This window comes from Tinamus guttatus, unplaced genomic scaffold, assembly GCF_059628265.1.
Source record: "Tinamus guttatus ecotype Peru unplaced genomic scaffold, ASM5962826v1 Tinamus_guttatus_pri_ptg000451l, whole genome shotgun sequence".
NCBI classification, from domain to species: domain Eukaryota; kingdom Metazoa; phylum Chordata; class Aves; order Tinamiformes; family Tinamidae; genus Tinamus; species Tinamus guttatus.
Window position 1 is genome coordinate 145,192 of NW_028288985.1, and position 11,016 is coordinate 156,207.

The window sequence follows — 11,016 nt, forward strand, 5'->3', positions numbered from 1 at the left end:
TGTAACGGCAATGACACGAGCAAAGCCACATCAGCACAGACAGCCGAGAAGTATAAGGGTTACTGGGCAGGTCTGCTAGTTACTCCAAGTGCCTTGAGGCACCTCCGTGCTATGTCAACACAGCAGCTTGTGATTAAGTAATGCTTGTTAATTAATGGCTATTGCACAGGAGACCATAGTAAAAGAGAGCCTGGCTGAGGAAAGAGAAAAGGGGCTGCCAGATGTGCAGGAGGCTTTTCACTTTTGGTGGAACAGCACTTGACTTCCTTGTGCTCTGCTTGTGCCTGGAGCTGCGACATCCAAGGAAATCATGAGGGAGACTAGGAGAGACCCAAGGACTCACTAAAATCTATAGATCTACAGATTCAGGAGTCTCCTCTTCACACTGTAAAAGCTACCTTAACTACTGGAAAAGTAGCAGTGTTTTCACGGCAGCAGCAATTTTCAGTGTGCCCCATTAAAGATACTTATCTGAGTTCCGAAGCTCACTGCTGAGGTGAATCCTGGCTTACTGCAATTCTGTTCATATTATAGAGTGGTCTCAGAGCTCAAGCTGGATTCTTTTCAAATGAAGATAAAGCTGAAAATTCGCTCTTTGTGAGAAGGCAGCTAACACACCAGTAATGGGGGAAAAAAAAAAAAAAAAAAAAGCTAACACACTCTTGATGTTGGGGTATTTAGAGCAGATTGGACTAGAACTCTAAAACCAGCCCCTGGCACCATCTTCTGTGCTAAACAGATCTGCATGGCTGGGATCTCCTACCTGTTGGTGTAGGCAAAGACACAAAATTTAGTAGTTACCAGCACAGTTCTGCGTATTAACCTGAGCCCTGCCCCAGGCTAACTGAGAGCAGCTGTTAGAAAATGGCTGTCCTAAGGAGGGGAGACAGAAAGAGAGAGATGAAAAGAAGAAAAAAGAGAGAGAGAGAGAGAGAGAAAAAGAACAAGAAAAAAAGGAAAAACACAAGAAAAAGAACAAAAAAAAGGAAAAACCAACAAGAAAAAAAAAGCAAAAGCAAAAAAAAAAAACAGGGAAAAAAAAACAAACCCAAAATCCAAAAAAAAAAAAAAAAAGAAAAAGAACCCACAAAGTCCCGGGGGGGGGGGGGGGGGAGGGAGAAAAAAGAGAGAGCAGAAAGAAAAAAAAAGAGAGAGTAAAAAAGAAAAACACAATAAGGAAAAAAAGAGAAAAGAAAAAAAGAAAAGAAGAGAGAAAAAAAAAAAGAGAGAAAATAAAAAAAGGAAAAAAGAGAGAAAAGAAAAAAGAGAGAAAAGAAAAAAAGGAAAAAAGAGAGAAACAAAAGAAAAAAAAGGGAAAAAAGAGAGAAAAGAAAAAAGAAAAGAAAAAAGGAAAAAAAAGAGAGAAAAGAAAAAAGAGAGAAAAGAAAAAAGGAAAAAAGAGAGAAAGGAAAAAAAGAAAAGGAAAAAAGAGAGAAAAGAAAAAAAGGAAAAAAGAGAGAAAAGAAAAAAGAGAAAAGAAAAAAGAGAGAAAAGAGAAAAGAAAAAAAGGAAAAAAGAGAGAAAGGAAAAAAAGAAAAGGAAAAAAGAGAGAAAAGAAAAAAAGGAAAAAAGAGAGAAAAGAAAAAAGAGAAAAGAAAAAAAGGAAAAAAGAGAAAAGAAAAAAAGGAAAAAAGAGAAAAGACAAAAGGAAAAAAGAGAGAAAAGAAAAAAGGAAAAAAGAGAGAAAAGAAAAAAGGAAAAAAGAGAGAAAAGAAAAAAGGAAAGAAGAGAGAAAAGAAAAAAGGAAAGAAGAGAGAAAAGACAAAAGGAAAGAAGAGAGAAAAGAAAAAAGAGAGAAGAAAAAAGAGAGAAAAGGAAAAAGAAAAGGAAAAAGAGAGAAAAGGAAAAAGAGAAAAGGAAAAAGAGAGAAAAGGAAAAAGAGAAAAGAAAAAAGAGAGAAAAGAAAAAAGAGAAAAGAAAAAAGGAAAAAGAGAGAAAAGAAAAAAGGAAAAAAGAGAGAAAGGAAAAAAGGAAAAAAGAAAAAAGGAAAAAAGAGAGAAAGGAAAAAAGGAAAAAAGAGAGAAAGGAAAAAAGAGAGAAAAGAAAAAAGGAAAAAAGAGAAAAGAAAAAAGGAAAAAAGAGAGAAAAGAAAAAAGGAAAAAAGAGAGAAAAGAAAAAAGAGAAAGGAAAAGAGAGAGAAAAGAAAAAAAGAAAAAAGAGAAAAGAAAAGAAGAAAAGAAAAAAGAGAAAAGAAAAGAAGAAAAGAAAAAAGAAAAGAAAAGAAAAAAGAGAAAAGAAAAGAAGAAAAGAAAAAAGAGAAAAGAGAAATAAAATAAAATAAAATAAAATAAAATAAAATAAAATAAAATGGAAATAAAAGAAAAGAAAAAAGAAAAGAAGAAAAGAAAAAAGAGAAAAGAAAAGAAGAAAAGAAAAAAGAGAAAAGAAAAGAAGAAAAGAAAAAAGAGAAAAGAAAAGAAGAAAAGAAAAAAGAGAAAAGAAAAGAAGAAAAGAAAAAAGAGAAAAGAAAAGAGAAATAAAATAAAATAAAATAAAATGGAAATAAAAGAAAAGAAAAAAGAAAATGAAGAAAAGAAAAAAGAAGAAAAGAAAAAAGAAAAGAAAAAAAAGAAAAAAGAAAAAAAGAAAAACAATAAAAAATGCACAAAGCCCAGGGGGGAGGGGAGGGGACTGGGGGGGGGGGAACAGAAAAAATGAAAAAGACAGAAAAAAAACAGAAAAAAGGAAAAAAAAAGAGAGAAAAAAGGAAAAAGAAAAACAGAAAAAGGAAAAAGGAAGAACAACAGAAAACAAGAAAAAAAAGAAAAAGAAAAAAGGAAGCTAAAAGATAAAAGAAAGAGAAAAAAAAGAAAAGAGAGAAAAAAGGAAAACAGAAAAAGACAACAAGAAACAAACTTGGGGAAAAAAAAAACAAAAAAGTCAAGAAACAGAAAAAGAAAAAAGACACAAAAAACACACTCTGAAAAAAACAAACAGGAAAAAAAGAACCGAAAAAAAAACAGAAAAAAAACCAGAAAAAAAACAGAAAAAAAAACAGAAAAAAAAGAGGAAAAATAAAAAGAGGAAAAAAAATGAAAAACCCAACACACACTGCTTTTTAAGCAGTGTTCTTCAGTTGCTGTCTGGCTCAGTTCATGTCATGGATATGAATTAATTTCCTCTCACTTGTCCAAGAAGAGGCAGGATAGAGCAGCCTGCCTGAAGCTGTGGTCTACACGGGGTGCTTCAAATAGGCCGAGTAAAGGAGCTGGCTTGGGGTAGGGGCAGGAAGAGAAGGATGGCAATAAGGTAACCGTGATACAAACCTCCACGGTACGAGTAGAGCCTCCATGAGAGCTGGCTGTCCAACCTTCCAGTTCCATCTGTGGATGTTAAATTTCCCAGAACTGGACATTTGCATCAGGACACAAAAACTTGTTCCTGAGATTCAGGTATCTTGTCCTTCAGTTAGCTCATCATATCTATAAACTCCTTAGAAAATTATTGAAATAAACAAGTATCATCCAAATAAACAAACAAGGCATTTCCACACCATATTTTTTTTCTTTCAATAGATTAACTTGCTCCATGTGTTATGCACATGCAGCATAATCCAGACGTAAAAGTCACCAGGCTGTCACTGTGTCTCACCTAGCACAGCGCTGGTTGTCACAGGGCTCAACTGAAATGGGTTGGCTCACTCCCTGCTCCACAGTCAACTCAATTTTTCCTCCCAGCTCTCACATAGGCACTGGACAAGATCACAGCTGCAATTCTGGCCTCCTCATCCCAGGCTCTTTTCACAGTTTGCCTGAAGAGCAAGGCCTGTGATCAAGTGAGTGACTACCAGGAATTCCTGCTCTTGCACTTCCATTGTAAGGAAGGCTCCCCAGGAAATGGGCTCCTGGGGGTGCTCAGCAAGATCAATCTTGTCAACCGCCCCTTCGGGCTGGACATATGGCACGTCCTTTCCCCTTCCCGCAAGAAAATAAGGAGGATGATCAGGGTAAGAGCAGCATTACTATGGCCCCCAACTTCCTTTGTTTGCTCTGTTGTTATGCGGATGGCACTAAGGTTTTCTTTAAGATGCACTTGGCTCAGCAGTCACTGCCCACAACTCACCCTCCTTTCCAGAATCCTTGTGCTGCCTCACTGGGCACTTGCTGGCAATATTGTGCAGTTTAGACAGCAGCTCGAGGACACAGGGGTGAAATTCCACCTTGTGCAGTTCTTCCACTTTGATCTGCTGAAGCAGCGCGTTATTTCTGCAACTTTGACTAGGTGTGATGGACTGTAAAGTAATGGCTAAAGTCATGGTATACATCGTGTACAACAGCCAACATTGCTTCCACATTCTTGCGTTTGCTCCCGAAACCATGCGCAGTATGATCAAAACAAGGATGCAAACGTATGGACAAAGTCTTCCGCTGGAATATACATCACTTCTCATTAGCTTCAGTGTAAGCTACTAGACAGTTGCTTAAATACACATACAGAACGAATGGATTTTTCTGCCGCCCTCCTCCCTCACATTTCACAGCCAGACCTTGATGTGCAGCAGGACCGGGACACTGAGCTGTCGTTTGCTGAGATGCTGCAGAAAGGCCTTGCTGACAGAAGTAGATGCAGCTGTTTACCAGAGTAGGAGCTCCATGTGCTCAGTGCTGCTAAAATTCAGCCATTTAGGTCCTATGGAGCTGTGTGCTCTATTTTGCCTTCAACATTGCTACAAAAAAAAAAAATCCCCAGAACACTTCTGGATAACATACAGGGTTCCATTCCACTGGCAGTATAGAAGAAAGGAAGGAAAGAATTAAAAAATACCATGAAGTGTAACTCCAATTACTGCAGCCTAGTGTATGGGTACAGTGATGCAGTATTTCTTGGTGCTGAAAGTTCTCCAGAGGCTCAACGTAACCTCTCACGCCTCACTCAAAATCATTTCTTTCCCAGTGAATTTTCACCAGCAGTAGCAAGGGCTCTAGTTGAGCACAGGGGCTCGCGCACAAGAGCGCTGAGCAGACAGCGAAGCAACCACACCCTGCACATCCCCCTGCAGCAAACACAGACACATAGAATCATAGAATCACAGAATGCTTAGGGTTGGAAGGGACCTCTAGAGATCATCTAGTCCAACCCCCCTGCACACGCAGGGTCACCTAAACCACGTGGCACAGGACTGCATCCAAGCGGGTTTTGAAGATCTCCAGAGAAGGAGACTCCACAACCTCTCTGGGCAGCCTGTTCCAGTGCTCTGTCACCCTCACTGTTAAGAAATTTTTCCTTAAGTTCCTGTGGAACTTTTGGTGCTTCAGTTTGTGGCCATTTCCTCTATTTCTGTCGGCGGCCACCACTGAAAAGAGGCCAGCACCATCCTCTGCACTCCCTCCCTGGAGGTACTTATACACTAATTAGATCCCCTCTCAGCCTTCTCTTCTCCAGGCTGAACAGGCCCAGCTCCCTCAGCCTCTCCTCATAGGGCAGATGTTCCAGGCCCCTGATCATCCTTGTAGCCCTGCGCTGGACTCTCTCCAGCAGCTCCACATCCCTCTTATACATCTTCTGGTTCCCACAGGGCAGCAGCCACTCCTGCTGGCGACCTGGACAATGCAACCTTCCCGTGCAGCGCCTGACCCCAAATTACCCAGAGGCAGGGAAATCCATCCCCCCTGGAAATCCAGGGGAGCAGGATATAAGCAGAAGATGAACATGTGCGGGATATATTAATAGTTTTACTCAGCTGTAACCTTTTTCTTAGATAGAGCTGATAGATTAATAATGAAGAAACTTCATAGTTGAACAAACCATATTTAGTCTCCAGGCAGTCAGAGAAGTTGGATAAAAATAATTTCAATATCATAAATTTAAGGCAATATAAAAATTACTGTGTGCAAAAATGTCATTTACTAAAAAAGGCCTTCTGGAAAACAAACCAGAACGCACTATGTCAACTTTATGAGAAGCAAAGATATTTTTTGATTAAACCAAATAAATCTAATAAGTTATAAACAAACAAACAAAGAAAAAAGACCTCTGATTTCTCTCTAACGGGTAGTTTGCAATCAAAGTCTCTTGCACAGCTAGAAGGAATACACTATAACAAGGTTTGATAATTGCTCACACTGACCCTGCCCGAGGCAATTTAGAGACATGCTTCTGCTAGATATCCAACAAAATTAAGAGAGTTAAGTGAAAGCTGGTATTGCTAATGTGGGAGGATCTGGGGGGTATTGGGACTAGGTTAGTTTTCCCAATTGCTAATATTAGTATTTACAAAAGAATTGTTTGAGGGAGCTTATGATCAAACTGATTTGCCTTTGTTCCATATTTCTTCATGCTATTTTATACATATATATATATGAAACATTTATGCAGAAGGAGTTTAAAAGGCACTCACCTGCACCTCCACGTCAACTGCCTATTGAATGCATAAGCGCTCTACAGCTTGCAGCTCTAAAAGCAAATTCATTGCATGTGCTTTCCCTATTTGATTCCTAATAATTCAACTTCCCTACCAAGTGCTCCTCAAACCACCTAGGAAGTTACTTAGCCACTTCAAACTCTATTGGAATGGATGGCTGCATTCAAATAACCACTCAGAAAAAAAAGTTATTATCAATAATTTATTGACAGATAAATTAGCAGCGCTTTCCCAGGTCTTGTGGCATTAGAAGGAAGACAGTAGATTAGAGTGCTATAATGGACAAACACATGGGGGTTATTTGCTTTGTAATATACATGGCACAAAGGAAGTAGAAATGAATTTTCCACATCTCGATGTCTGCAGCACGTCCGGGCTGTGGCAGTTCCTGCCTTGAGAAGAGCAGCTGTGTGGGAAGGAGCCCAGGGGCCAGTTTTGCACCACGGCCGCCCTGGTTTGGGCAGCCCCGGCGCCTCCCTGCGTGCCCAGCGGCGCCCGCCCCGCTGTACCGGACTGGGCCTGCGCTGACCGTCCCGAGGGATCACTTAGCTGCTAGTGAGCGTGGAGGACTCGCAGAATAAAACAGCATCTCCCAGTTCTGTGCAGCATAAGCATAATGAATAGCAGAACATTGCATCAAGAACAGCCAAGTGCTGCACAGGACTAAAACCAGGTCGTCTTCTCTATCTAGAAGCTAGAGACTGAGCTACACCATGCCTGGGCTCAGTCACAAGGTGCAGGGTGCCTCGATATTGCTTTCACATGCAGCATTTTCCCCTATCATTTCCGACCAAGGAGTTGTCCTCTTGAGGGGCACCAAGTTGCATTTATTTCCAGCCCCTCATTCAAGGTCCTGCACGTGTTTCTGACCTGGCCTTCGGGTTTCCATACGAGCATCTGCCGTGGCAGACGCAGTGTGTAATCACCCAAAGCCAGGTTCTCTAATGGATGCTTTGTATCCTCCTTAGATCCCGGGGATTACACCAGGAGCAGGGTAAACCCCAACAAATTCCACAACCATCCTAATCCTGCAAACTTCTATTTCACATCCCGATTCTTTTAAGATACCACAAACTTCCTTCATAGGGACTTAGACAGATGGAAAAAATGCATCCCCAGAGAAGAGAAGAAACATGTTCCCTAGAGAGAACATGCTTGACAAGCAAGCTGGACAAGGCAGTTGGCATTAATTATAAAACTCAGCCTACACTAGAAAGAGACAGACTAGATCACCTGCTAAGCCTTCCCCATCCCTCTTAGGGGCCCCAAGCAGCAAAGCAGGATGTGCAGCCATATGCTCTCTAAATCAAGAGCACGTAGCAGAGCTCTGCATACACGAGACAGTCCAAATGACTCAGAGCTTCTCCACTTACATATAAGGAAAAAAGAAACACAAGTTGTGCATTTGCATCACGTACATACGTGCTTCTAAGCGAAGATGAAGGGCAAACACTTGCACATCAGTCAGTCTGTAAGGGAAGGTTTTAGCTCCTGAGGCTGATTTTGTAAAATGCTGTTTCTTAAATTAAAAAAAAAGTTATGATAGAAGTGTTTTTTAAAGGCTTACTTAAAATGAAAGAAAAGGGGCAGTAGAGTACGAGCTGCCTTTTCTAGGCAGCAATTTTTCAACTGCCATGTGAGGCCATAAAGCCAAGACACAGTGAGATACTGCTATGAGTCAGGCAGCCCCATTATGCTGCTCTGGGACACCTGGAGGCTTAAAAGCCCTGTAGCAGACCTGGCAAATTATATATTGCTACCTAACAGGTTGGAGGAGGGAAATGACGCCCAGCCCAGTCCAGGTTGTGAATACACTCTGAAATAATTCTGCACTCGAGGCAAACCTCAGGTGAACTCCAGAAACACCTAAAAAAAGTGGTTGCTCACACTTAAATCTGTGCTTCAAGAAGCATCTTCATGGATGGTTCCGTGGGTCTGATACTGGGTCACATTTACTTGCCCTCTCTTCTGCTCTTGCTTCCCTCACTCGCTCCTCAGGAACGTTCTCATCACCAGCCCTCTGCCTTTCGCGCTATTAGCGGCTCCCTTGCAGGAGAGGCAGCAAGTGGCTACAAGCACCTCCTCACTCCTCCTTTTTCCAGCACTTCAGAACTTTTTCAGAAGCCTTATAGAGAAAAAGATTCTGAACAGAAGTGAAAACTTCTCTAACAGTGGAGGACAAGTTTAGCAGTTAACGGTTGCATCTCAAGTACAGGACCCACAGCTGAAATCCACCCCCCTCCAGTGGTAGGTCAGTTAAGCTCACAGAACCCCCGCTTGGCTCTTCTTTCTCAGCCTATTTTACTTCATGAAGTTTCGAAAAACAGATTTGCCCGATACCCATCAGACATAGAACACATTCAACTCCAGTTTCCAAAGAAAATAATAATAATAAAAAATCTACGATCAAAGATTAACACTAGAATCATTGAGTATCACATGCCATGTACTACATGGAGGGAGAGGATATTACGAGTGTTAACAAAAGTTACTAAAAACTAGGCCCCCAGTATTTACTGAGGAGATGGAGTTCCTCATCTGCAAGGTATTAGCCATAAATAAAATTTGAACTCACCCTTGTAAGGGGGCTACTAGCTCTAGAAATAAAAGGAAACATTGCAAGATTTTAGGAGGTGCTGAAATATTTATTTTGAAGTTTTATTACAAAAATATATTTGCAAACATACAAAATTTTGATGAAAAATGCTCATTCTTAAACATTTATGCAATAACTTAATATTTGCAAACATACATAGGTGCTATAAAATCCATACCATACCAAAAATATTAATGATGCAGTATCTACATTTGATGACTTAAAATTATTCTCATTTTAGATTCCCAGAATTTTTTTCCAGAAGCTCCCCTTCCCTAAGGTCTTCATACTTAAAGAACATGCAAATGTACTAACTCATGCATCCACAGAGTTGGTAAAACTCAGACACCGCTAAAAAAGTATATCTACTTAAAAACAAACAAAACACACACACAAAAACCTAAACATGTGCCCAAACACTAAGTAGATAAAATAAATAGACCACCAAATTAAAGATACTGCAAATTTTCTAACTTGAAGTGAAAGGCAGATATTGCATCTTAACATTTTTTAATGATGTCAGACAAAACTGAGGTGAAATATATTGCACACATTCCTCCTGTTAAGATATGCTTAAGAAGCAACCCAAAAGAGCTGGCCAAGTGGCTGATTTGCTTAGAACATTTTAAATTACTAAACTAAAATCCATTCTTTGAAAAACTTCAAAATTTGAAAACTATATCAGCGACTACACTTAGCATAAGAGGTTTCAGAACGATACCAAAATGAAGCAATTAGAAAGGCAAGCAAAACTGACATACATCCAGCAGCGAGTATTTAAATACTATATTGAGTAAGTATACATAGACATAGGTTAAGCATTTACTTTTTATGAAATTAAGATGAATCATTTTAAGTTTCATTCAATCGTTCTGCAAATTTTGTTTTATTTAGAAACATATACTGCTTCTAAGTTAATAGCTCTTAGGCACCTTTCATATAACTGTTTCATTATTAAACAACAGCAGAAAAGTTCTAGCTGCAAAACTGCAAATCTTCATTTTCCTGAATTTCAGCAGCTTCAGTAGATTTCAAAACTGTCTTGGATTAAATCTGAATTTTATTTTTGCCTTCTGCTTAAATTGACTTAGCAGTAGCCACAGAACACATGCTTAGGTAATATAATTGATTTGGGAATAGACTCCAAACTAATCTTCTGCTTCTCAGAACTAAGAGGCAAAATCCCCTCAAGACAGTAGTTTTACCAAAAGCAAAGTCACCTGAAAGCAGCCACAGGAGGTTGCTGCGAGGACCCACGGTAACTTGCTACCCATTAGCGATCCCTACACTCAGCTCACAGAAACCAAGAACCGAGACAGGCTGATCATTTTAAACGCACACAAACCGTTCAGAGAGACCAGAAAACAAACAAAAACAGCCTGAAATCCAAGAGCTGTCGGATCACAGAACACCCCCCGCACTCCAGCCCTGCCCTGCGGCCGGGGGCTGCTGCCCGGGACCCCCTCCCTTGGGAACGGCCCAAACCAGGACACTCCAAAGGCAGAAAAACCAGGGACCTGCCAACGGGTCGCGGAGGTTACGGGGCAGCCACAAACTAACACAAGACATTCAGAGCAGAGTCCACCTCTCCAGGACATTGGTGCTTTGGAGAGTATTTTTTTTTTCCCCCCCTCTCCAATTCAACTGTATATGAGTTAGCAACTCAAACCACAACCCCTTCCTGTCATCTCTATAGATCTTTGGATATGACATTAAGGATGAGACTATCTAGCAAATAGCATAAATATCTGCTATCAGCTTCCAATATATCTATTTTTGGAAACTTATATTACATCTTTCAAAATCCTTTGAAGAAATTACCAGCTGTTAATGAAAAGTCTGGACTTAGTCTTTGCTAAATCCAATGGAAAAACATTTTGGTTGGTATTTGGTTTAAGCTATCAATTTTTCCTCCTCGTAGGATCTGTCCAGTTGTTAGTCCTCTGTTCCTTAGGTTAAAAAAAAAAAAAAACCACACACCTCAAACCTTAGTCCTAATTTGATTCTCATTGCTTATATATATACACACATACACAGAATTACATTACTACAACTTACA